Source organism: Mirounga angustirostris, unplaced genomic scaffold, assembly GCF_029215605.1.
Source record: "Mirounga angustirostris isolate CCGP_5_RB_7025 unplaced genomic scaffold, mMirAng1.0.hap1 SCAF_10, whole genome shotgun sequence".
Lineage (NCBI taxonomy): Eukaryota > Metazoa > Chordata > Mammalia > Carnivora > Phocidae > Mirounga > Mirounga angustirostris.
Genome location: NW_026991718.1, coordinates 80,607,130 through 80,634,472, shown reverse-complemented (window position 1 = coordinate 80,634,472; position 27,343 = coordinate 80,607,130). Strand labels below are relative to the sequence as shown.

General features: G+C 38.4%; 1 pseudogene across 1 annotated transcript; it reads right to left on the bottom strand.

Annotated features, from left to right (window-relative positions):
• Nucleotides 1–16,001: 16,001 nt before the first annotated feature.
• Nucleotides 16,002–27,109, bottom strand: LOC123852042 (baculoviral IAP repeat-containing protein 3-like; annotated as a pseudogene). The gene is made up of 2 exons (XR_010405981.1): nt 27,100–27,109; nt 16,002–17,393 (listed from the first exon to the last, which is right to left on the bottom strand). The product of XR_010405981.1 is annotated as a baculoviral IAP repeat-containing protein 3-like (transcript).
• Between the last annotated feature and the right edge of the window lie 234 nt (nt 27,110–27,343).

Below are 27,343 nucleotides of genomic sequence, written 5' to 3'. Positions count from 1 at the left end.
ACCCTAAGTCCAAGAAGCTCAGTGAAACTCAAACATTAAAAACAAATAAAACTACCCCAGGGCATATCAGGATCAAATCACTCAAAACCAGTGATAAAGAGAAACTCTTAAAAGTCAGAGGGGAAAAAATTTTTTTGAGGCACCTCCATACTGTTTTCCAAAGTGGCTATACCAACTTGCATTCCCACCAACAGGGTAAGAGGGTTCCCCTTTCTCCACAACCTCTCCAACATTTGTTGTTTCTTGCCTTGTCAATTTTTGCCATTCTAACTGGTGTAAGGTGGTATCTCAGTGTGGTTTTGATTTGGATTTCCCTGATGGCTAATGATGATGAACATTTTTTCATGTGTCTGTTAGCCATTTGTATGTCTTCTTTGGAGAAGTGTCTATTCATGTCTTTTGCCCATTTTTTTGACTTGATTATTTGTTTTTTGGGTGTTGAGTTTGAGAAATTCTTGATAGATCTTGGATACCAGCCCTTTATCTATAGTGTCATTTGCAAATATCTTCAACCATTCTGTGGGTTGCCTCTTTGTTTTGTTGACTGTTTCCTTTGCTGTGCAGAAGCTTTTTATCTTGATGAAGTCCCACAGGTTCATTTTTACTTTTGTTTCACTAGCCTTTGGAGATGAATCTTGAAAGAAGTTGCTGCCGCCGATGTCAAAGAGGTTACTGCCTTTGTTCTCCTCTAGGATTTTGATGGATTCCTATCTCAGATTGAGGTCTTTCATCCATTTTGAGTTTATCTTTATGTATGGTGTAAGAGAATGGTCGAGTTTCATTCTTCTGTATATAGCTTTCCAATTTTCCCAGCACCATTTATTGAAGAGACTGTCTTTTTTCCATTGCATGTTTTCCTGCTTTGTTGAAGGTTATTTGACCATAGAGTTGAGGGTCCATATCTGAGCTTTCTATTCTGTTCCACTGTCTATATGTCTGTTTTTGTGCCAGGACCATGCAGGAGGGCACATACTGCATGAAGCACTGGGTGTTGTACGAAAACAATGAAGCGTGGATCACTACATCAAAAACTAATGATGTATTGTATGGTGACTAATATAACATAATAAAATAAAATTTAAAAAAATTTTTTAAAATAAAAAAAAGTCAGAGGGGGAAAAAAACATATTACTACAGAGCAACAAAGATAAAGATTGTATCAGATTTCCTGCAAGAAAGAAGACACTAGAACAAAGTCTTTAAAGTACTGTAAGAAAAAGTCACCTTAGAAACCTTTAATCCAATAAAAATATTGTTCAAAAATGAATGTGAAATATTTTTTCAGACATATAACAGCTGAAAAAAATTCATCTATAACAGAACAGTACTGTGAGATATTTCAGGGGAAAGGCCTTCACATAAAAATAAATGATACCAGATAAAAATCTAAATCTACACATAGGAATGTCGACCAAAAAAGTTAACTATGTGGGTAAATATACAGATTTTTATTTCTTACTATTAGGATCGCCTAAACGGTAATGTATTGTTTAAATAAAAATGAATTACAATGTTATGTGGGGTTTATAATACAGGCAGAAGTGAAATATATGAAAACAATAGCACAAAAGCCAAGAGAGGAGAAATGGAAGTGTACTGCCCTAAATCCCTCAAACTGTAAGTAAACTAGTAAAATATCAACTGAAGGTAGACTGTATTTAAAGATGTACAGTACATGGGGCACCTGGGGGCTCAGTTAGTTAAGCATCCAACTCCTGATTTTGGCTCAGGTCATGATCCGAGGGTTGTGAGACTGAGCCCCTCGTTGGGGTCTGTGCTAGGTGTGGAGCCTGTTTGAGAATCTCTTTCTCCCTCTCCATCTGCCCATCCTCTCCACCTGCTCATGCACTCATGCACACTCTCTCAAAAAAATAAATAAAATAAAATAAAATAGAGATGTATTCTTCAAACCCTCAAGAAACCACTAAAATAACAACAGAATAACAGTGAAGAGCTTAAAAAGGAGGAAAATTGTTATCATAAAAAGCATTAAAAATTAATCCAAAAAAGTCAGAAAAAGGAGAAATTGGCTCAAATAGAAAACAAAAAGCAAGATGAGAACTTAATTTTTTAAAGATATTTATTTATTTATTTATTTATTTATTTATTTATTTATTATCTATTTATTTGAGAGAGAGAACATATGCGTGAGCAGGGGCAGAGCGGGGGGGGGGAGAGAGGGAGAATGAATCTCAAGCAGATTCAGTGCTGAGCCGGAGCCCAATGAGGGGGCTCAATGTGGGGCTCGATCTCATGACTCTGAGATCATGACTCGAGCCAAAACCAAGAGTCGGACACCCAACTGCCTGAGCCACCAGGGCACCCTCAGATGAGTGTTTTAAATCCAACCATCTCAATATCCACCTTAAATGTGGATCAGATTGGATTAAACTATCAGATTGGATTAAAAAAGGAAAGCCCGGCAAAAACTACCTGTACAAATCCAACTTTAAATGCAATAGAAATTGGCTGAATGTAAAAGGAAGAAAAAAGATATACAATACCATACCATATTAATGCCAATGAAAACAAAGCTGGGGTGGCAATCTTAATATCAAAGTAGATTTTAGGGCAAAAACTTTACTGGAAATAAAGACGTTTACTTCATAAAGGTGTAAGGGTCAATTTATCAAGAAAATAGAGCAAGAATCCTTGATATTTATGCTTTTAATGATAGAGCTTCAAAATACATGAAAGAAAAATGGATAAAGCTGCAAGAAGAAATACAGAAATCTTGAATTAGAGTCAGAGATTTCAATATCCTTATTTAAGTAACTGATAGAATAAATAGAACATCAGTGAGCATATAGGAAACTTGAAAAATGCTGTCAACAAATTGGACCTAACTGACATCTATAGAACTTCACCCAACAGCAGCAAAATATTTATTCTTCTCAAAGTCACATGGGTAATTTACTATGAGAGTCCATATTCTGGTCTCTAAAACAAGTCTCAGTAAATTTGAAAAGGTTCAAGGCATACAAGGAAAGTATGTTATCTTTAACATATCTATATGTTATATCTATATCTATAATATCTATATCTATAACATATCTATAACAATAATGGAATTGAATCAGAAATCAATACCACAGAGATACCTAGAAAATCCTCAAATATTTGGAAACTAAATAATATACTTCTAAATAACCCACAAGTCAAAGAAATCAAAAGGAAAACTCAAAAGTATTTTGACTGAGTGGAAGCAAAAACACAACATATTAAAATTGGGGAAATGGAGCTCAGTGGTCCTTATAGGAAATTTTATAGCACTAAATTAGAAAAGAATGAAGTCCACCAATCAATAAATAGTCTTGGTTACCACCCGAAGAAACTAGAAAAAAGAAGAGCAAATGAAACATAATGTAAGCAGAAGGAAGGAAATAATATAAATCAATGCATAAAACAAGGAAATAGAACACAGAAAAACAAGAGAGAAAAATCAATGAAACCAAAAGCTGGTTCATTGAGAAAATGAATAAAATTGATAAATTTCTAGCCACACTGATTGGGTGAAAAAAAACAAAACAAAGAAGACATAAATTTCTAATATCAGGATTACTGAGAGCGTTGACACCACTATGAACAATGAAAATAATAAAATAATTTTAATAAAATAATTTTTAAATTAATAAGAAATGACATATTGATACATGCAATAACATGGATGAATTTCAGAATTATTGTGCCGAATGAAAGAAGCTAGATGAAAAAGAGCACATGCTGTATGATTCCATTCATAAAATTCTGCAAAACATGAGCTAATTTATGGGGATGGAAAGATCAGTGGATCCCTGGGGATGGGGTGGGAGAGGCAGCAGGGAAGGACTTTAAAGGACCTGTGGAAACTTCTGGGGGTAGAGAATATGTTAATAATTCTGATTGTGATGATGGTTTCAGAGGTTTATTCATACGTCAAAACTTATCAGATCGTACAATTTCAGTGTGTAATTTACTGTATGTCGATTATATCTCAATAAAGCTCTAAAAAAGGTTTCAAGTGGAATATAAGTTATGACCTCAATTTGTAATAACATGCACACTTGCAGCAAGTACATATGTGCACACGCACACACAGAAAAAAGCTCTATGAGAAGTAGCTCTAAACTCTTGTCAACGACTATTTGCATGAGTAGGAGTGTAAATGATTTCTGTTTTCCTTTCTCCCCTTCAGGATTTCTACTTTCCTACAGTGAAATGTATTATGTGTGGACTGTATTATAGCAAATGTGTTTCTGACTTTAACTTGTGAATTTTAAAATTACATTTCTATATATTATGTCTACGTAAGAGTGATGATGAACAACTTTGGTCTCCACCCTGGGAAAATACACCTCTATTCCTGCAAAAGCAGACCCTAGAATATATACAAATCTAAAAGTTTGTGCTGTTCAAAAGTCAAGGATATAGCTGTGGGTCAAGGATATCACATGAGTTAAAAGGTGATTCAAGACCACGTACGCTAAAGCAAAAGATAGCCCTAGATATCCCTATTTATATCAGGAGGGTTCCTGTTTCCTGTGTGCGTGCACACACACAAACACACACACACATTTTTATGATATTCTCAATGAAGGGGCATTGGCAAATTTCTGAATTTTGGCTCTGAGTTGTAGAAGGTCATGTCCCAAGTAAACATAAGAGGGTATTTCATCCTTCTTCTAAGTCCAGGCAAAATGACACCTAGCCTAAATTTAGACAACAAATCCCCTTATTTTAAAGACTCAAGAAAAGGAAATTATGGCATAATATATGCCTCAGTAATGGCATAGGGGGTTTATTGTCTCTCACTGGGAAATTCCTCCTCCAGTAACTTTCTGTAATCATTTAAAACCAGTTTACAAACTCTGTTCTCCTGTCTCCATGTGTAATTTATACCTGACTGCCAGTGGTCAACGACCTCCATTCCAGGTTGTCCAAGCCCACTGTGGCCAAGACTAGGATGAACATGGACTCTAACTACTCAAATGGTGCTAAAGTGACTCAGGGGACAATATGCAAATAGGACAATTGTTTCTCATACACCTTCTATTTATCTACTAGAGAAACTTTTATTATGCATGTTCTATATTTCAGGTCACTATTAAGTATTAAAAGAATAAGCTGGAATAACAGGCATTTCCTATCTTCATGGAGACATATCTAGACTGGTAACCATGATAAAATGCACAAGAAAGCATCAAGAAAAAGATAGCTATAATCACATAAAATTTTAAATTTTATATGTCAATAAAACCTTAGGAATAGTGGTATCTCCCAAAATTTGAGGCCTCCCAGGATGAAAATGTTAACTGTTTCTCATCTACAATTTAAATAAATACATAAACCTTTAAACAAATTAAAAGGCAAATAAAAACTGGAAGAAAAAAGATTCATTTCCTAGTTAATTCATTAAGAGATGTTACCAGTCAGTAAGAAAAATGATTTAAAACAAATTAATAAACTCCACAATTTACAAAGGAAAAATGCAAATGACCAATAAGTGCATATAAATGTTTTGAGCCATCCTATGAAAAATGCAATTTAAAGAATTACTGCATTTTTTATCTACCTGTGAGATAACAGAAAATGCATATTTTGGTCTCTGCCCCTGGTTTCGGGCAGAGCTCCTAAAACCCTTATAATTTCCTATGTAAGAAGAACAGTAGGAGCATCTTTGGTTCTACTGAGGCGGCTCAGGGTGGACTCCAGGATAAGGACTGGTCACCAGAAAGATCAAGCCATGATTAGAAGCTTGGAATCTTCAGTCCCACCTTCTCCCAATCCTTCAGAGAGGGGAGAGGGGCTGGAAATGGAGCCTCCATAAAATCCCAATAATAGGCAGTTCAGAGAGCTTCCAGGTTGGTGAACACATGGAGATCTGGGGACAGTGGTGCATTCAAAGAGCATGGAAGCTCCTAGCTCTGTCCCCATACCTCCCCCTATGTCCCTATGTTATATCCTTCTGTGATGAACCTATAATCTAGTAAGTAAAATGCTTCTCTGAGTTCTGTGACCCACTCTAGAAAATTAATCAAACCCAAGGAGGGGATCATTAGAACCTCTGATCTACAGCCAGTTGGTCAGAAGCATGGGAGACACCTGGATTTGCAACTGGTGTTTGAAGTGGTGGTGGGTGGGGGTGGGGTCAGTCTTGTGGGACTGAACCCTTAACCTATGGGATCTGACGCTATCTGAGAATTGTTTGTTGGTGTGGGAACCACACCCCGACATACACACACACATACACACATATTGGAATTGGGTGCAGAATCCTGATCAATACCAGGGTTTTACAGTACCAACATTTTACTACTAAATCAGTAAAGATCAGAAATTTTTTTAATGTTCAGCTTAAGAGTAAAGGCATTAACTCTCTAGGATCCATAGTTGGGTTAGAGGGCCAAATCAGAGAGGAAGCCTAGTGTTTCCTTCACCAAATCCCCCCCATCGGCTGAGTGACATTAGGTAAGAGAACTTCTGAACATCTCAGCAGCCTCCTGTTACACTTGACACTGAAAGGCCAACTGTAAAAATGAAACAGGAGATAGTGAACACTGTTTCAAAAAGGCTGCCAAAAAGACGACATTGCACTTTTAGAAACTCAGGGAAAGTGTCATCAGATAACCTTCTTGGTAAAATGGATTTTATCAGTTTAGCATGTGCTCAGAATACTCAGTAGAAGTCAAAGTTGAGAAAATGGAGTAGAAATCTTGAACAAAAGATAATTTAAAGAATATCTACACCCAACTCTCTCTTTTATAATGAAACCTGATGATATGATAGGATGTGTCCAAGGCCATATACAACCAATTTGTGACCAATTCAAAGGCAGACCCAATAAGGCTATTGGGCCCGAGCTCTTTACTCAAAGTAGTCGACATGTGTCTTTTGACCTTCCTTTTCTCTCTAGGACCACTGCTCCACCCAGGAACCTTCTACCTGTCTAATCTGGAGGAAGTCACTTAAATTCTAATACAAGTCACAGATGCTCATCTGTAGGAGGGGGATAGTAGCAAGTTGTTGGATGGTATAAATAAGATAATGTGAAAAAAGCTAGCACAATGTCTAGCAAAAGTAGAAACCTAACTGTTAGTTTCCTTTCCAACCCTAAAGACATTATTCCCAAACGACTGTAGACTAACCACTTCGGAGCACAGATTATACAAGTTAAGTTAATAATTACATGTACCCCTTCCACTGGAGCAATGAGAAAAATGGGGAGAATTGAACACACAGTTAATGGTGGAAATTCATATGGAGGGGCTATTTTAAAGAAGAAATCATTTCTTGGTGTCCTCTCTAATTATAACACATGAATAGCATGTTTTGCCGAAATATAGGATAATTTCTGTTTTTACAAGCTAAGCCTTCATCCTGAGGCTTATACAGTAACAGAATAAAATTTTAAACTAAATATTTCTGTAGAAAGACGTGTTGTAGTATCAGTAAAATGAACATCAAGGTTCTTGACTACCTTCTGTATGACAAGCATCTGGTATCCATACCACAAGTTGAACAGAAACAGTATACATTCTTCTCTCGATGGGCCGCAGTGGAGGATCAGTGGAGAATCAGTTCCCTCCGTGGGGATGAGGGCTAGACCCTGGGGAATGACTGGGCTGCCGGCTGGATGGAATCCAGGATTCTGAATGACTTCCTGAAGTGGATCCATCTGCGAGCCCCAGAGCACCTGGCTACCCGATCACTGTTATGTGAGAGAGGAATAAATGTGTGTCCTGTTTGAGTCACTCTATTTTTGAGCTCTTTTTCTATTCTGACTAATGTGAAAGGCATCATGTATACAGAATGACTAAGCCATGTTGATCGTTACTAACAATTTGAAATACAGCTTGTCTGAGAATGTTCACAGTCTCTTCCCGAAGAGTAAAGGTAAGGAGAGAGATCAAGCAGATGATCACAACAGGGAACTAAAACTACTTGAAAATCTCTAATTTTCTATTTCAATTTCTGTTCAGGCCATTCTTTTTGCAGCTAGCTTTTGGAACACCTGCTACTTACCAGAATCCCAGCTAGGTGCCTTTACAGATTATTTCATTTAATCTTCACTGCAAAACCCCAAATGATTTTTTGGCTTGTAACACTCCAGACATCACTCTGCAGGGGAGGCTGCTTGCCTCATTTTGCTTGCTCTGGGCATGAGCATGGTGACCCTAAGAGGTGAATACCGTTTTGGCAGTACTAAGTATTACTACATAGCAGTCATGGCTTCTCTGACTCAGGACATTATGTACGATTCAAATGGATTCATTAACAAAATCTGAACACAGAAGCTGAAATGAGAAGTCTATGCAATTTATTTTGCATATTTTTTATACAATTTGTCAATAGAATGACCTTGGATTTGGGACCACATATCAAGGTACAGCCATAAAGTGTATCCATAAAAAAAAAAAAAAAAGAAAGAAAGAAATACAAAATAAAGTGCTTAATTAAAGTTCCTAAAAACAAAACCAAACCAAAAAAGTATATCCATAAATAACTGGGTCACTTTTTAATAATCATTAAAAGTTTTGAGGCACTAGAAATGCAGGGCCCACGTTGGGCTCATTGGTACTTAGACCTGGGGAGGAAGAGATGTACACATCTATGTAATGAGAATCATGACAGTAGCATGATTTTTGTGTGTTAAGGAATCAGCATGTTTGAAACCATGTACTTTGAATCCTAAGAGATCAACCTGTTGGAATGACAGTTTTCTAAATCTATTTTAGAAGATATAATTAAGGAGTACCTGGCTGGCTCAGTTGGTAGAGCACAAACTTCTTGATTTCTGGGTCCTGAGTTTCATGTTGGACATAGAGGTTACTTAAAAAAAAAAAAAAAAAAAAGTGTGATTGAGTAATTGACTTAGACTTGCAATTTTAAGTAGAATCCTCACTAATCTTATTTATACAGAATATTTAAATTTATATGTATCATTGGAAGCCCTGAGAGAATTTAAACATGTAAGAATTAATGAATTAAATACTTAGAAAGATCTTAGCCAAAGAAAAGAAACATAATCAAATACCTTAAATTTATATATGATGTTTGAAAATATTTGAAGATATTTAGTTTACTAAATCTGTAAATGGAGTAACCTGATGTTAAAGTTTGTTAAAATGTTAGAGTCGTAAATGGCATAATATGATTTTTAAGGGAACTTCACTCATAATAAAGTAGATCTTTATTTTTTAATTTTTTTAAGATTTTATTTATTTATTTGACAGAGAGATAGAGAGCACAAGTAGGCAGAGCAGCAGGCAGAGGGAGAGGGGGAAGCAGGCTCTCTGCTGAGCAGGGAGCCTGATGTGGGGCTCGATCCCAGGACCCTGGGATCATGACCTGAGCCTAAGGCAGTCGCTTAACTGACTGAGCCACACAGGCGCCCCTTAATAAAGTATATATTTAAAAATTTCTAGCTTTGATAAATTGAATATTAGTTTTAAACCAAAAACAACTTCTGAATAGTCTTTTCTACCCAAGAAAAAAACACTGCCCTCAAAGGCAGTTTAAAAAGCGCAGCTGACAGAGTTCTAAAGGACGCACTTCCTATCGCTAAGACTATAAAGACAAACCTATGTCACCAATATTTACCAGTGGGGTTGCTCCACCAGTCCTGACAGCTCGGCACCGCCCCTTTGTTCCTTCTTAACTATAGAGAACAAACTGGTGGTTTCCAGAGGGGAGGGGAGTGGAGGGATGGGTGAGATAGGGAACAGGGATTAAGGAGGGCCCTTGTGATGAGCACGGGGGTGATGTATGGATGCTGAATCACCAGATTGTACACCTGAAACTAATATCACACTGTATGGCAGCTAATTGAATTTAAATAAAAACTTTAAAAAAAATAAAAAATAAAGCATTGCTACTAGTCTCAGTGACGAATCTTTCATTGTTGACTCTGGAGGAAGTTTCCGCGCACCGTATTTCTAAGTAGGTACTATTTATGTTCAGACTGCAGGGATCTGCTTTGGTGACATATTCTCCAAGGGACACTACAAAGAGGGTTTTGTAAGCTTTTTTGACAAGAAGTGCTTCTTGCCGATGGCATCTATCCCAGCTGCGAAGGTGTAGCACATCGCATTTCCCATATCACACTCCCCATGTAACTGCTTCCCCCAAGAAGTAGTTAAACCGTTAAGAGTCACCCACAGAGAAACCTTCCACCTGCCATCAGGCAGGTTATACTTCCTCACCCCTTCCTGAAAGAAATCACTCCTCTTTCCTGGCTTCCTTCCTTTCTCTTTTGCCTACTCCCCACACTCCTTTCTCTGTGCCTCTTTTCCTCTCTCTGACATCTTTAGTAACCCTTCCCTCCACTCCCAGACCTACCGGCTGTGCTGCTTGGCTTCTTTTACTCAAGTTCAAGCCTCACCCTCTTTAATGCCGAACACTGCTGTTATTGCTCTCCATCTAGATATATTTTCCTAACAGAAACAAAAGTCTTCTTTCTCAACATGAAACCAGACATCTGCAACAAATTTAGCTAAATATTTACAAACACTGGAAACATTATGATCTCCTGAGAGCAGAAGTTACCTGACAGGTTCAGTGGCGGCCTGTGGACCACGCTGCTGGAGGACAGGTCTGAAGAAGATTCTGCGGGGTCAGCTATGATGTCAGGGGCCGCTGTGAAGAGCCAGAAAGATTTTTTGCTAAAATGAGAAGACATGGGTTTGGGTTCTAGTTCTACCACTGAGAGCAAAGCAGGCTTTCTGACCCTAATCTAGGAAATAAAGATAATCATGGTACTAATAGAATTGTTGGGGGATATAGTAAGAAGAACACTTTATAAAATGACAGAGTTATGCAGTCGTAAGGTGTGGCTCCTATCTCATTGATCTATTATCTGGCCCGGAAGCTCGTTAAAAGACTTGTAAATCCACAAAGAATGTTGCTTTTCTTTTTTTTTAATGAATGTGTGTGGTAGAAAAGCCTTTTACCCATATAAACTCTTTACAGTCAAGAGAATATTTACTCATTCATCATTTATAAAACACATTCCATTCTTTATGAGGGCATGTTTCTTTATAGTCCTCTGCCATGTGATGTGATTTCACAGGACCTGGGAAGACACTCCACCACCACTGTCATTCCTTTGAGTTAAGTGTGTGTCCCTGCTGAGATGTAACTGTATCCTGAGATACAGGAGGCTGAATGCAATAATTTCCTATTAGTCACTCACATTCTAGTACGAATCAGTACAGGTTCCTTTCCTTGCCTATCACATAGGTGAGAGGAGTTTTAGCTGGAATATGCACCTAGAGCAGTATTTCTCAACTGTGATTCCCACACATAATGAGCCAGAATTGCCTGGGACTATCTGTAAAAAAGAGATGCCTGGCAGTCTTCTCGTTTGCAAACTTGCCTCAAGCCTGTCCCATACTCCTATTTCCAGGGTGAAACAGTCCCATCAGAAACAGATAGAAATCATAACCCGAGGAGGTTTAAGACTTTCAAACTGAAATGTTAATTTGAACAAACAAACAGGAAAGGAACTCTGAGGCCAAACCAACTTCCTCTCTTCAGAAATTCCCAGCCTTTCCACCCATACTGCTTAATTGGAAACACAGTCATTTTCCCCCACTGCAGTGGTGGTTACAAGGGGTTTGGGGTTTCTGGGTGCTCTAAACACAAGAGACTTCTATTTCTGGTGAGTATCACCTGGCAGAGCAACTTGGTATCCCAGACCCTTCAAGAGAGTTCTCACTGAGCAAAGCTAAATCACAAGAGAATGGAGGCTGTTTCCCTGACACGAGCCAAAAGTTCCCTGTCCCCAGCAGGCCTTCTGAAGCTGTTCTGCACACAGGCCAGGGAACAGACTGGGTTTCAAAATTGGTCCCACTTTGACTGTTTGACGGGACTCCCACAAGGTGATTCTGGCCTGGACACCCCCACACTAAGAAGGTGTGACCCCCGGGGCTGGCTGCCCCACTTCTCTTGCTTCCATTTCTGTGGCTTTATTTCACACCTGGAAGTTCCTATACTTTGAACAAAGTTCACCTCCACTCTGCCTCAACCACACTTAGGCAGAGACATACCTTGGAACCAATCTGTAGTTGATCATCCTTGGACTTAAAACTTGATCTTAGAAGTTTCTCTTCCTCCTCCCAGCCTCCCATATGCCTTACTCACTCTTCCTTAAGCTGCTCTTTGTCCTGACCTTAGCCATCCTCGTCCTCAGTCCGTTCCTGTTCACGTAGGCCATGTCACCCCTCCTTCCTTCCTACCCAGCCCCCATACCCGCTTCTCAATTCTTCCATGGTCTCCCTATCAGATTCTCCCCCATGTGGGCCCACGCCATGCAGCTCCCAGCTCCTTCAAGTGCACACCCCACTTCCACAGTCTCTGCAGACCAGCCTGTCACCCCTCTATGACGATAACACAGATACATATTTCACTGCATTTGTCTTCAACTCAAGCTCCCTTTATTTTCTCCCATTTTTCTCCTTCTTCCCTCCTTGTGCTGAGGAAAAAAATTTCGCTCAACCCACTCTGTTTTCGTCTCCCCAAAATCTTTTGCCAACTATCATTCTTGTGTCCTCCACAAGGCTCTCCCTCTCAGTCTACAAGCATATCCCAGTCTTCCCCACTCTCAGAAAAGCCAGAACGAAGAACATTCCTCAGCCTTGCCACTCCCTGATCTACACCCTAGGCTTGCATTCTCAACTCCACCAAAAAAAAAAAATAATAATAATAAAATAACCCCTACATTCATTGTGCCCAACTTTTTCATTGTGCCCCACTCACTGCTTAACACTGAAGTCCAGTTACCCCCACCTGCTTGTCTCGTAAAACTGTTCTCATTGAAGTTTGCAATGCCCGAAGTACAAAAATCCAATGGGTTTTTCTCAGTCTCCAGTCTCCTGAATTTGTCTTTGCCACGTCATCCTGTGGCTCTCCCCTTCTATGCTAGGCACCCGGGATTCTGTGAGAATGGTGCTGGCTGTGGACTTATTCCTGCATTGCTATTATGTGGCAGGCACTGCGCTGAATAGTTACACTCTCTTTTACTTTAATCTTCAGGATGATCCAGGGAAGGAGCTATTATTTCCCCCATTTTATAAGAGAGGAAACAGGCTTGGAGAGATGATGTAACTTGTTTAAGCATACACAGTGTACGTAAGTGTAAACCCTTATTCATAGGACTCCTACGCCATGCTCTGAACCATCAAATAAGGGCGCCCCAAGTCAAGTTGCTACTTTGTCTTGGCTCCTCTGCTTCCTCACTGACCCCTCCTTCCAATTTCCACTCCCTCTCCTTCTGCCCCTAAGTGCAGAAGGTTTCTGTGTTTATTAATGGGCCCCTGGTCCCCTGGCTCAACACGTTGGAACTCTCTCCCTTGCCCTTCGTGTTCAACCAGGTGCCAAATCTTATTGATTCTAACAACACAGTATCTTTCTCCTATGTCCTCCTACTTTCCACCACCAACATCTCCTCAGGCATTCATAGGCCATAACCTGGACCATCTTTGAGGCCTCCTCTTATTTCCTGCACACCCTCTGCTTAGCCGACTGGTTTTCCCAACACATTCATTCTAAGGAACACCAAAGACAAAAGACAAAAATAAGTTGGAGATCCTCAATCTGAAATCAACAAAAGGCTTACTTGTGTTTAAGGTATATTGAAAATAATGTAAAAAAGAGTAGGACATTTTTTAACAAGCCAGTCTGGAAATCATCATTTTCTCACACACAAAAAAATGTAATTTTGACTCAAAATTGATTAGAGCTCAGCTACTTTGCAATTCTGCAAAGTTAGAGATTAGTTTGCAGAAAACTGATAAGTCAGATGAGTTTTTGGTTCCTGTCTGACATATAAGATAACATAACAGACATGGTTTAAGCAATTTTGTAACCAACTCAGCAATATTATCTCAACATTCCAGTTTCTCATAAATTTACGAAATTAGTCTGATGTCCTGTTGTTTCCCCCATTAATTAAATTTTGACAGATACTACCTACTCCTATGAGAATTATGATTTTAACAATTTGAGAATTATACTTTCATATTGGGCACCTATTCACAGGGACGTTCTCACCACCCAAACTGCCAGCCATAGGAAAGACCTGAAGAGTCTGCTCAGATATTACAAAGTATGGTGGAAGCCATTAGAAGCAATAGTATCTACTACTCAGTTGTCTCTGGTGTCTGCCAAAAGGTTCACATCTTCCCAAGACTGTGCCTGAGTGTTGGATATTTAAGAAACTTCTTAAACCTAAATGTTTTTATATAGACAATATATTGTCTTGAGTTACAATTTATATAAATTCACAGATATTAAGAGTATAGCACTATGGGTTTTTTTAGCATATACATAAACCTGTATAACTGACACCTCAATCAAGATATAGAACATTTCTGTTACCCCTGAAAGCTCCCCTATGCCCACCAATACTAGTTATGTCTTGCTAAATAACCCATTATCCCCCAAAACTTAGCAATGTAAAACAACAAGCTTTCTGTTTTATTATCTCACGTGGTTTCTGAGGGTCAGGAGTCTGGGAGTGGCTTAACTGGGTGGTTCTGGCTCAGCATCTATCCTAAGGCTTCAGTCAAGCCGGGGGCCAGGACCACAGTCTCTGGGGACTTGACTGGACCTGGAGGATGCACTTCTAAACTCACTCAGTTGTTGGCAAGAGGTTTGGGTCCTTACCATGTTGGCCTCTCCATAGGGATGTTCGTGACATGATCCAGAGTACTGGAGAGAATGAGAGAGAAGGAGGAAGATTGAGAGAGAGAGAGAGAGAGAATAGGAATATAAGGCTGAAGCTATGATGTCTGTAACCTAATCTCAGAAGAAGCATACCATGCCTTCACTTTTGCTTTATTCTATTACAGGCCAAGCCTGGTACCATGTGAGAGGGAATTATACAACATTGTGAATATTGGGGAGAAATCATCAAGGGCCATCTTGGAGGTTGGCTACCATATCACCTCAGGCAATTTCCACCACTCCCACCTCCTCGCCCTCTGATGGAAATCACTGTTCAGATTTCTGTCACCATAGATTCCACTTGCCTACTCTAGAACTTCATATAAGTAAAAACAAATATTCCGTACTCTTTTGTGCATGCCTTCTTTAACTTAGCATAAGGGTTCTGAGGTTCATCCATATTGCTATGGGTTTCAAGTAGTTCATGCTTATTTGCTGCTGAATAATAGTTCATTTTATGGATTTATATCAATTTGTTCATTTGTTCTCATGTTGACAGACTTTGAATTGTTTCTAATTCAGGGATACTGTGAAAAAAAGGCAGCTAAAAATATTCTTGTACAAGTCTATTTGTGAATATTTGTTCTCTTTTCTCTTGAACATATACCTAGAAATGGAACTGTGGGGTCATAAGGAACATACATCTATTTTGGATATATATATTTATTTTTCTGGATAAAAGAACTTTTTCAAATGTAAGTTTTTGTGAATATTTTTCCTGTTCTGTACCTTGCCTATTCATTTTCTTAACACTGTCTTCCAATATGAGCAGAAGTATATAGGTATGTATTTATTATTTGCTGGATCCAAATGGTTCTCTAAGAGTGGCCACAACTAAGCTGGATCTGTCCATGATTCCAGGTCTATGAACTGGATTCTGAAAGGGTACAGAGGAGGCCAAGTTGGCTGCCCCAATAAGGGATAAAGGTATTTTGCCAGCACCTTCCTGATCCCAGGCTCATTTGGCTAGGGTTTTACCATTCCTGGGAAAAGACCCAGAGATCCAAATACCTCCTGGAGACTCCGCAGGCAGGTAAAAGCTGTCAACACACCCCACCCATTCCCCTGTCAGGTGCTCCCCGGCTCATCCCACATTTGGGCCCTTAGCTTGGATGTGGGATACACCTGGACAAGGTTGACAGAGACGTTGCCGTACTCAGGGCATCCCAATGTGACATGAAAACAGGCACCGGGTTTAGAAGTGTGCCACATCCTCTTCCCTGTCTACTTAACTTGAACCTATACTTTAAGTTTGTTTTTACTGGGTTGGCGGTAAAATCAAATTCAATGAGTCCTCATTTTTTTTTTAATTTTATGGCTTTATTAAAATGTTCATCACAGAATTCTTTACAAAACCACCAGGTCCCCAAAAAGTCATTCAACAAATATCAAGACCTTCTACATACAGGATTTGGATCAAGAAAGGCAGATAATCCATGCTCCTGTTTCTTAATACGACTCCAAAGTATTTAAAATTCTGAAAGCTTCATTCACTTGTGAGTTCAGTAGTGCGGAAATTCTGATTTAGTATTGTGCCTGTAGTTCTGTCTCTTTGTTCACATGAACAAAAGCCTATCGTTCTCACTCTCTCTTAGGTACACACGGCTCACAGCGTTTAGATATATATTTATATCAAACAGTTCTGAGTTGCAAATAGATAAATATCTTAAGGAAACCAACCAGCATAGTAGTCAAAATTACAATACACGTAATCCATTAATTTTAAAGTCTAGACAAAGTTTGGGATCTTCCTCATGAAAGAAACGTACGCACTGTGCCCTTGACTGCGCCCCTGCAGATAGGACATCTTCGTAGAGACGGGGCGCAGTCTCTGCACACGACCAGGTGGCCACAAGGAATGAACACTATGGAACCTTCTTTGTCCATGCACACTTTACACGTCCTCTCTTCCTGCAGCCTCCTCAACTGCTCTTCCACTGGTAAATCTGAGACATTTTCCGGGGGGATATACTTTATGTCCTGTTGCACAAAGAAACGCTTGTATAACACGGGGTCCGTTTCTTGTAGAGAGTTTTTAAATATGGTGACCGCAAAGCTTCCCTTTACTAACACAGTATCAATCAGCTCTCTTGCTTGCAGAGACGTCCGTGCCTTCTGCTTAATCACACTGTGTTCTTGCTCACTAATCACTCCGGCAGTTAGCAGACTATCCAGGATTGGGAGCACTTAAGTCAAATGCTGGAAAAGCACCATTCTGTTCTTCTGGATCAATGATACGTCGTCTGATTCTCTGTTCTCAGCTGCTCTTTCTTTCTCCTCTTCCTTTATTTCGTCTTCCACGTGAAGTAAAATCAGACACAATATTGTTAACGGTTCTGTAATTCTCCCCAGTGGTCAGGATCTTACTCTGCACCGTCTGCCTCACCAGGCTTCTACTGAAGCCCATCTCCAAGGCGGCCTTCACCACGGGGGTGTTCATCATGACTGCGTCTTCTGAACGGTTTTCTTCAGGTGGACAATTGGTGATTCAACATTTTCATTTTCATCTTCTGTGTTGTCTGAAGTAGATAACAGCTGTTCAAGTAGATGAGGGTAACTGGCTTGAATCTGACTGATGAACTCTTGTCCTTTGATGCCTATCAAGTACTCACACCTTGGAATTTTTGATATTTGAACCTGTTTCCCGGCTTGAATCTTCTTATGGAAAGTTTTATTTTTCCCCTGTTGTTCTATTTGTCAATTATTAGACCAGTAACTTTCTATTTAATATATGTGTGTATTTGATAGGGAAAGATAAATTTTAGAGTCAAGTTTCTAGGTTTCATTTTGTAAAGTCTTCAGAATTTTGATTTGGTTTATGGATTGATTTAGTGATAATGGCTGTCTTTACAATGATGAGGGTCCTTTTCCAGATGCTTGGTATGCCATTCCATGTATTTAAGTCCTCTTCTGTGCTTTTTAGAAAAGTATTGCATGGAGCACTGGGTGTTATATGCAAAAAATGAATCTTGGAACACAACATCAAAAACTAATGATGTACTGTATGGTGACTAACAATAAAAAAGAAAAAAACCTAAAATTATAAAAAAAGTTTTACAGATTTAGAGATTTTAATCACAGAAGTCTTTCAGATCTCTTGCTCAAACATTTGTTATTTATTTATTTGATATTTATATTCCATTGTTATCAACATCTTTTTTGTTTACCCCCAAAGTCATTGTTTTTTTTTTAATGTGTTAAATTATGACTCAATACAGTTGTTGAAAATCATTCAAAATTGTACAATGAGTTGGAAGAAAGAAATGAAAGGACAGTACAAAAGATAGAAATGGAAGGTACCTTTTAAAATGTTTACAGTGAGTATGTGTAACCCATTTCAAAATTAAATTCCACAAAATTCACTTATTTTAAGTGTACAATCAAATGATTTTTCGTGAAGTTAGCAAGTTGTGCAACCACCATCATAATCCAGTTTTAGGACATCCCCACCACTGCAACAAGACAGTTGAAGGCCCACTTAGAGTGAACCACTCTTCCCATTCTTGGTGCCAGGCAAACACATCTGCATTCTGTCTCTGTAGATTGGCCTGCTGTAGACATTTCATGCAAGGGGAAACACACTCTGTGGTCTTTGTGTCTGACTTCCTCCACTTAGTAGGATGTTTGGGAGGCCCTCCCATGTTTACTGTGTATCAGAACTTCACTTGTTCTTACTGCTGAGTAGTATTCCATCATAGGGACAGACCACATTTTGTTTGCCATTCACCAGGTGATGGGCCACTGGGTTGTTTCCATTTTGAGTTATTATAAATAATGATGCTGTGTAAATATTCATGGGCAGAAGTTTTTCATTTTGATGAAGTTGAATACATATTTTTTCTTTCTAAGTTAAGGCTTTTAGCGTCCTTTTTGAGAGATCTTTTTTTACTCCAAGATTGTGAAGTGAATTTTTTTCTGTTTTCTTACAGGGGTATTGTATTTTTAATTTTTACCTTTAATCTCTAATCCATTTTAAATTAAGATTTTTATGTAATGTAAATATGAATCTAGGTAGATTTCTTTTTTTTTTTTAAAGATTTTATTTATTTATTTGAGACAGAGAGAATAAGAGAGAGAGAGAGCACATGAGGGGGGGAGGGTCAGAGGGAGAGGCAGGCTCCCTGCCGAGCAGGGAGCCCGATGTGATACTCGATCCAGGGACTCCAGGATCATGACCTGAGCCGAAGGCAGTCGCCCAACCAACTGAGCCACCCAGGCGCCCCTAGGTAGATTTCTTATAGAGATATGTAGCTCTTATATTCCTATTTCTTAAAACAATCTTTTTCTCAATAAAGTAATTTAAGGTCTTAGTCAAAACTATATACTTGTAGGCCTATTTCTGGACTCTCTATTTCATCATTCATTTGTTTGTCTATCTTTATGCTGGTATTACACAGTCTTGATTACCATAGCTTTATAGTGAGTGCTAAAATCAGGTATTATGAGTCTTCCAACTTTTTCTTCTTCAAAATTATTTTGGCTTATTTTAGGTTCCTTATGGTTTTATATAAGTTATAGAATCAGGTTGGCAATTTCTGCAAAAGAAAAAAAAAAATCTTCCAGAATTTTGATTGGAATTACATTGTATCAGTAGATCAGTTTGAAGGGAATTGACATTTTAGAATTATTTAGACTTTCAGCCCATAAACATGTTCTATATCTCTTCATTTATTTATATCTACTTTAATTTCTCTCACCAATGTTTTATAGTTTGAAATGTAGAGGTTTTACACATATTGTTAATCATATTCTTTAAAAAATTTTTATTTTCTAACTACTCGTTGTTGGTATAGAAAAACAAGTATTTCCATATATTGATCTTGCATCTTATGACCTTGTAAATTCACTTATTAGCCCTAGAAGCTTTTATGTTTTAGATTCCTTTGAGTGATTTTTTTTCGCATACAGACTTATTTCTTTGGGAAACAGAGATAATTTTATTTTTCCTTTCCAGTATTTATGTCTTTTATCTCTTGTCTTATTATACAGCCTAGGGCCTCTAGTATAATACTGAATAGAAATGGGAAGAGTAGGTATCTTGCTTGTTCTTAAGGAGAAAATATTCAGCTTTTTACCTTGAAGTATAAAGTTCGGGTTTGATTCCAGCTGACCCTTGAACAATGCAGGAGTTAGAGATAATACATTTACAGTACTATACTGTATTTATCACAAAAAAGTTATGTATAAATGGACCCAGGCAGGTCAATCCTATGTTGTTCAATGTTGTTCTTTTCCTGTCTTCCTTAAGATAGATGTTTAGGTCACTGATTTTAATCCTTTCCTCTCTTCTATTATAACTCATGAATATTATAAATCAGAGCTATGTATTTCTCTCTAAGCACTGCTTTAATTTTGTCACACAAATATATACATATAAACACACATACACATGTGCACACATTCTGTTCCCTGTATTGTCTAATTTCTCTTATAACTTTTTCTTTGACCCATTGATTATATAAAAGTGCATTATTTGATATCCAAATAATTTAGGAATTTTTCAGACACCTATTTGTTATTGAATTCCAATTTCATTCTCTCTTGGTCAGATAGTTCACTCTGTATGATTTTAATACTTTTAAAGTGTTGAGACTCGTTTTATGATGCAGAATATAGTTTATCATGGTGAATGGTCCATATGCACTTGAAAAGAATATTCTGTGGTTATTGGGTGAAGTGTTGTAAACATCAGTTAGTTTGGGTCAATCACTTGTGTTTACTGAGTTTTTTATATCATAAAGAGGTTGGGGGTGTTTTGGATCTGTTTTAAGGTTAAGAGTATATTCCTGAAAGAAAATCAAAGCAATTTCCAGCTATGATTGTGGATTTGGTGATTTTTCACTTCAGCTCTGGCAATTTTTATTTACTGTGTTCTGAAACTCTTTTATTGGGTGCATATGCTTTATAATTATTACTTTTTTGATGAATTGCTTTTTTTTAACATTATGAAATGTCTCTTTCTTTGGCAGTACTCCTTGTCCTAAAAATCTACATTGTCTGATATTAATATAGCCACTCCAGCTTTCTGATAGAGTGTACATGGCATACTTCCCACTTTCATTTTACTTGTGTCTTTTTACTGGCTATGTGCCTTGTAAACACCATATGCTTGGGCTTTGCTTTAATAATCCCGACTGATACTTTCTGTTTTTAATTGGGGGATTTAGTCCATTTACTTTCGTTTCTTTTAACTGCTCTAAAATCCTATGATTCTGTAGTATAATTTACTTTATCTTGAGTGGATTGGGATCCTACTCATTGGTAATATTAAGGATATCTTAGACACTCACATGTCTGTGTTGTATTTGCTTCATGCACACAGTGAACTGAATTCCCATTACTTTCCTCCCCTCTCCATAAACCTTTCTTTATCCCGTTACTAGCTTCATATTATTGAATCCACTGTGAATGTTTATTCAGGTCGTACTCAAAGTGATTAACTTTATCAGATAAAGATCTAGAATTTACAACATCCTTTAAATTTGTTTGTTTTTCCAATGTTTCCATAGCCAAATGCTTTGTTTTATACATTCTCATTACTCTGAAACATTATTTCAAAACAGATGTGGTAACTACATGGAATTATAAACGTTCCTAATTTGTTTCAAATATTTGCAGAATTGAATTACAGAAGATTAGTTTTGAATTTGTAAGTTCTATTTGCTGTGGAAGAAATCAAAAGCATTGTTAGCAGAGAGATTTTCTTCTTCAAGAGAGGCACTGTGTAAAATGATAAGTGCCACCATGACTTGACTTACTTAGTAAGTAGCCGAGTATTATCTGAATGACACCAGAAACTTGTATTATTAGTACTGGTATTATTTATTATTTATTACCCAGTCTAACAATTTCTGTCTTTAATTAGCAAAGTAAATATTTTAATGTAAATATTAATATTGGGTTTGTGTCTATCATTGTGCTGTTTGTTTCCTATTTATTATTCTTTATTCATCATTTTCTGGCATCCTTTGGATTAATTATTTTAATATTGCATTTTTTCCCCATTGGCTTATTATCTCAACCTGTTTATTTTTATTATTGCTACAGGTTCCTAGGATTTACAAGATGCATTTTAACTTTTCATAGTCTACCTTCCAGTAGTTCAGACCATGTAAATAAAATGAAAGAACATTAAAGTCATTAAAGCAATATGTTTTATCTCCCCCTTTAGGCTATTGTTGTGATATATATTACTTGTACACGTATTAAGGCCCTACAATACATGGTTAGTTACTTTTTACTTTAAACAGTAAATTATGTCTTTTTTTAAGATTTTATTTATTTATTTGAGAGAGAGTGAAAGAGAGAACACAGAGGGAGAGGGAGAGAGCTGAGCAGAGAGCCCAATGTGGGGCTCGATCCCAGGACCCTGAGATCACACCCCGAGCTGAAGGCAGACGCTTAATCCAGTGAGCCACCCAGGCACCTCTAAACAGTAAATTATGTCTTAAATCCACTATCAAACATATTCCCCACATATTTACCATGTTTTACTCTCTTCGTTCCCTCGTGTAATTTGTTTCCACCTGGGATCACATTCCTTTACCCTGAAGAACTGCCTTTAACCTGCCTTTTCACGAAGGTTTGTTGGTAATACATTTTCTCAGTTTTGCTTTGCATACAAATATTTTTTATTTCACCTTCCTTTTTTATTATTAACATATAATGTATTATTTGTTTCAGAGGTACAGGTCTGTGGTTCATCAGTCTTACACAATTCACAGCACTCACCACAACACATACCTTCCTTTTTAAAAGATATTTTCAATGGATATAAAATTCTGGGTTAAGTGGTTTTTTTTTTCTTTCAGCATTTTACAGATGTTGTTTCATTATTTTTGGCTTGCACTGTTTCTGACAACACAGCAATCATTTTTATCATTCTGCTATAGGTAATATATTTTCCTCCCCTCTGGCTTAAATTTTCTCTGTATCACTGGTTTTCAGCAATTTGATTATGCATGCCATTGCTTTGTATTTATTCTGTCTGTGGTTGGTGAACTTCTTAGAATTCTGGAATTTTTTTTTCATCCCAATTTTGAAATGTTCTCATGATTATTTCATTAAATATTTTTTGTATTTAAATCTCTTTCTTCCTTCTGAGACTTTTGATGTTGTGTTAGACTCTTATTGTCCCACAAGTCCCTGAATCTCTTTTCTTTCTTTTTTTCCACCTTTTCTTCCTTTTTCTATGCTATAGTCTCTGTTCCTATTACCCTGTCTTCAAGTTCCCTGATTTTTTTCTTCTGCATGATTCAATCTACTGTTAAGCCCACTGAAAGACTTTTTCATGGCAGGTATTGGTTTTTCGGGTTTTTTTTTTTTTTTTTTAGTTATAGGATTTCCATTGGGTTTTTTTTTTTTTTTAACCTTTTCATTGCCATTTCCTTCTTTAGATGTCCTATTTGGTCCTTACTATGGTCACATTTTTTTAAAGCTTGAAAGTAATTAAAATAGCTATTTTAAAAATCATTGTCTGCTAATTCCAGCATCTCTCTCATATTTGTTTCTATTTCTCTTGGTTTGGGGGTCACATTTTCCTGATTTTCTGAATGTTTTGTGATTTTTTTTATTTTATGTTGGATATTTGGGATGCTATGCTGTTTTGTGTCTGGATTTTGTTATTTTCCTTGAATTGTGACTATTGTTCTAGTAAGAAGTAATTTACTTGTGGATCCACTTGATCCTTTGAAAGCTTATTATAAAGCTTCTTTGGGTGGGTCTAGATTAGCCTTTACCCATGGTGGACTAGATCTACTTACTACTCAGTTTCAGCAAGGTCTCTCCACTTTGGCTTGGCTGATAAAAACTTAAATATCTCCTACCTCTCACAGAGATTTGGATCTCATTTTTAGCTCACAGCTTCAATAGATGTTCTTTGTTCAAACTGTGTGTGTGTGCAGCTTCGTATTTAGCCAAATCCCCAAAAGGACTTCTGGTGCTTCTCTGTATAGTTCCCTTTTCTCTGGTATTCTTTCCCCATCAAGACATCTCCAAAAGACATCTCCAAACTCAGATCACTGTCTTATCAACTAAGGATGACCACAGTAATGCTTGTGCTCCCTGCCCTGCACTACAGTTCAGAAAGTGCCTGCAAGCAAAAATCTCAGGCAATGTGGGAGTTACCTAAATAGCTTTCCTTCTTTCAAGGTATACAGTGCCTGCCGTCCAAAGTCTGGATGAATTTTTAATAAGCATTGTCCATTCCTCTAGTTATTTGTGGTAAGAAGGCTAGTCCAACACCAGATGCTCTGTCATGGTACTGAAAAATCAATTTTGATTACAGCAGTCTCCTGCTCAAAATCTTTTAGTAGATCAACCACTATTTACAGAATAAACTCAAAATTCCTTAGCCTGAAGATCAGATTCAATCTACTTTATTTCCCACTGCTGTTCTTAAAATATTTTCTACCAAGAAAAATCTCATGTGTTCAGCCTAGTTTTTAGAATCAGTCTTTGGTTCAAACCCTGCCTGAGGTTTGGTTCTCTGATCTATAAAATAGGAGTGGTGAAGAATAAATACCATAGTTGATATAAAGCACGTAGCATGGTGTCTGTCTTACAATAGATGCTCAACCATCAGAGGTAGTGATGTACGTATCCTAGTTATGCATCTCTCCCCAAGCAGACTGTAATTTCCTGAAGAACAGACTTATTACTTCATCTCTTTACCCTCCCCATAACCTAAAGCTGTGCCATAAACCATAAGGGTTAAAAATGTTGACCTTGTAACTAAACCCCCAAGGTTTGTTCATTCATCCTCCCAAGTGTATACTCAGTGTTACATGAATTAAAAACCGAAGATCCATGCAAAGCAGCAAGAATACTCCTGGGAGCAGAAACAGACATGGTCTGTTGACATGTTGAGCTGACAGTCTAATGCAGGAAACAGAAACTAATGCGATATTTACCAAAAACAAAAACAAACAACCACAACAAAATATGTAAAATGTATCCATGCTTCTTGCTTGGATATATTTTACATCTCATTGTCATTTACCCGCTCAAAATCATTCAGTGGCTTCCTATTACCTTCCAAATAAAGTGCAAACTCTCTGACAGTGGGAACTGTCATGCCAAGAGGAATGGGGGTCAGTGAAAGCATGCAATGAGGAAATGTGACCTAGAGTTGTGCAGCCAAGGGAGGTCTCCCTGAGGAAGCATGACTGCTGTGTGACCTGCAGCATGAATGGCCCTTTTCAGGGAAGAGGCGGGGGAAGAGTAGAGCAGGCAAAGGAAATGGAGCAGAGCACCATGGCAGGAAGGAGGGTGGGGGACACAGAGAACTGAAATCAGAGGACAAAGGTTGTGTGTGTGCTACAAGATGAGGGTGGAGACGCCTGCTCAATCCTTGAGGTCACATTAGGAATTTCCATCTTTAGAGGCACCTGGGTGACTCAGTTAAGTGGCTGACTCTTGATTCTGGCTCAGGTCACAATCTTGGGGTCCTGGGATTGAGCCCTGTGTCGGGCTTTGCGCTCAGCAGGGAGTCTGCTTGAGGATTCTCTCTCCCTCTCCCACCCCTCCCACTTGTGCACTCAACGTGCTCTCTCTCTTTCTCTAAAATAAATAAATAAATCTTAAAAAATACAAAAGAATTTCCATCTTTAGCCTAAGAGCAGTGGGACCCGACTGAACAGTTTTAAGTAGGGAGATTACTCTGGCTCTGCAGTGTCAAGAACAAAGTAGCAATGTGCAGACATAGATGGGATATATCAGTGTTTCAGTTGCTATTCCTGCTCAACAAATTACCCCTAAATTTCTCAGCCTTTTTTTTATGGAAGTATAGTTGACACTCACTATTACATAAGTTTCAGTGCACAGCATAGGGATTGGACAAGTCTGTATATTGGGCTACGCTCACCACATCTGACACCATACAATGCTGTTATCATGATGCCATTGACTATATTCCCTTTGCTGTACCTTTCATCTCCTAGAACAATCTTTGATTATGCTGATTGATTTAGTGCTTCTGCAACTTGTACAGTTGGGGTGGAGGTGGGAGATGGAGAGAGCAGAAGGCAGAGGGAGAACAGGCATTACTTGCCACTGTTCCATGATGCTTAGGACCTTTGCTGGGAAGACTAAAAACTGGGAGTGAAGGGTCTGGAATCATCTAAATGACTTGATCGCTCACTTGTCTAGGCTTTGGCTGAGATAGTGCAAAAAATAGAACTGCCAACCAAAATGCCTACATGTGGCCCCCTCCACGTGGCTTGACTTCCTGAGAGCATGGTGATCTGAGCATCTCAGGGCTCCAATATGAGCATTCTAGCAAGCAAGATAAAGCTGCCTGCCTTTAATGACCCAACTCTAAAGTAACACAGGGCTACTTTAATGAGACTTTATTGGTCAGGGCAGTCCCAAGTGCAGCCAATTTCAAGGGCACAGAACATAAAACTTCATTTGTCAATGTGAGATACATCAAAGAACTTCAGAGCAATGTTTAAAATAGCAAAATTAGTAATAAAGTCATCTCAATAGAGATAGTGATAGAGGAGGGTAGCTTAAACCAATGTGGTGGTAGCAGAGGGGGAGAAAAGTACTGAAGAAGTTACATTAGCAGGACTTGGTGATAGAATGGATATGAGGAGAAAGCAGAGGCTTCCAGATTGCATAGCAGAACGGACAGTGCTCCCACTCCTAAGCTGTGGAACAGAGGTAGAAGACTGGAGCATGCACAGTCTGGCTTGAGAGGAAGATAACTTGAATTTGGTTTTGGAAATGCTGAGTTGAGAGGGACTTTTGAGACGTTCAAATGAAAGTCAAGTAACCAGCTAAGTGTATGGACTCAACAGAGATACTGGGACTGACTATGGGGAGTTGTTACTATTTCATTGGTCATTGAAATCACAGATGCAGGTGGGATCAGAGAGGGAATATAAAGTGAGAAGTGAAGAGGGACAAGCATAAATCTTCGAGCAACTTTGACAACAGCCAGGGAGAGGAGACAGAAGAGCAGTTTTGGAGTTAATAGAAAACAAAGAGTAGCTTGCACATCAAAATCCCAGAAAAGAGAGGAATTAAGCAAAGGAAAGTGGTCAACATTGTCAAATGCTGATGAGAGGCTAGATGAGAAGAGGTCTGAGGATCTAGTGCAGGGAGGTGATTATTATTGATCGTGAGATTTGTTCCATCGCAGAAAATGGGAAGAAGCTTGTCTGAAATGGAGGTGGAAAGAGACCCAAGAGTTTCATTCTACAATCACCGATGACCTCAGTGTGGTCAAATCCAGTAAATGATTTTGCCACTGTTGGCACTTTTAATCACTCTGCCTCTATAATCGCTGAAGGCACCTCTTTGGTTACATTTTTTATTTCTCAGCAAACGTATACTCCTCAGAAAACCCTCTACTGTGTTTCATTTAGCTGTCTTCCTCTACCCGCCACTTACCTGCGGGCATCCTCCTGACTCAGTCCCGGCCCCATATCCACTTTCCCCGCGTCGGCTCTCTCCCTCACAGCCTCACTTACCTCGAGGTTGCACACCTGCCTGCAAGATGGCAGCCTAGACGCACATCTCTATCCCAGGTGTTTCTTCCTATGCCCAAGCTTTTCTTTCTGGCTGTTTCCAAGGCAAAATGCAGAGGAGTCTGTTGCTGAAGCAAACAATGTCCCATACCTGAAGTTAAAGTAGT